Genomic DNA, 1,417 nt, shown 5'->3' on the forward strand with positions numbered 1-1,417 from the left:
AAACACACTACTGGCTTTGCTTACTGACTTTGCAGCTGAAGCTGTAGCATTTCAACACAACATGTTAATGAAGCCCTGGACTGGTTGACTGATTTCACCACAGAGGACCATTTCAAGTGAAATTTGTTAGCAGAAATCTCTGTGGGCTTGCCTATGGGGGTTAGGAAGGGGAGGGCAGGAAGAGGAGTGACAATAGGAAGGAAAATAAAAAAGAACAGATGACATGTAAAGAAAAATAATTGTTTAAAAAAACCAACACCCGTGGGTGCATCCAGACAAGCGCGCTCATGCGTCTTGCAGTATCTCAAAGCCCTTTGAGACGCTGCAAGAGGCACATGAGGGAAAGAGAAAAAGTTCCTCGCGATGCAGATTTGCAGCACAGGGGCAAAATTAGACCCCCTGGATATCCAGGGGTCAAAAAAAAACCATGGCAGAAAAAAGCAGGGCAGGTCACATGCCCTGAGGCAACTGGAGGCTGAGTCCTCCACCGAGACACTCTGGCAGCACCCAGAGCATCTCTATGGTTGGCCCTCACCCTGGTGCTGAAGCACACTGCCTGCTCATGCATGGCAGGCAGCATGCCAGATGCAGGGAGCTGGACCCAGGCTCCAGTGCCAGTAGGTAGGGAGTGGGACCATGGGGGGGACCCCAGCTGGCCCTAGCTGCTCCCCCAGACACCCCAATCCCTGCCCTGCCTGGCCCCAGCATCCTGGCAAGTAAAAACAAACAAACAAACAAAACTCACCGGCATTAGCAGCTGCCATCAGGGTCACTGAGTCCCAGCCCGGGCCCCCACTGTCCCATGCCGCATGGTGGGGATCTGCCAGGAGGCCCCACAGCTCCTGCTCCTGCCGGTGAGTAAAGGGTTTTTTTTTTTTAAGTGCCAGAGCCTGGGGTGGGGGGCTAGCCATCGAGGGGGTTTCAGGAGCCAGCAGGAAATGGGGCCATGTGAGGCAGCAATCCAGGGGGCTGGGAGAGCAAGCAGGGCTGGGGTATGTGGGCCCTGCAGGGGGGGATAGACACTGTGGGGGCAATTTTACCCCTTTTGTGGGGGCTGTAACCTGTGCTGAGGGGCTGTAACCCCTGTGGGGGGCTTTGGCTCCTGTTGAGGTGCTGTAGCCCCTGTTGGGGGGTTGTAACCCCTGTGGCGGGGGGCTGTGGCCCCTGTGGGGGGCAGCAAAACTTATAGGTATTTAGAATTCACTTTACTGTGATGATAGAGACACTGGCAGGCTTCCAAATTGCTTTAACACTGTAGATATATCAATAAAACATTGCCCAACTGATCTCTGTCTCACTCTCTCTCTATGTATATATAGAGTGGTCTTTTGTTTTACTTGTGGAGGAACATGGATTTTGGGGTATTTTACAGACTGACTTTGGGATTTCTTTTATCAGGGATTTTTCAGTTTTCCAA

This window comes from Gavialis gangeticus, unplaced genomic scaffold (assembly GCF_001723915.1).
Source record: "Gavialis gangeticus isolate Ggan-Ray unplaced genomic scaffold, GavGan_comp1, whole genome shotgun sequence".
NCBI lineage: Eukaryota > Metazoa > Chordata > Crocodylia > Gavialidae > Gavialis > Gavialis gangeticus.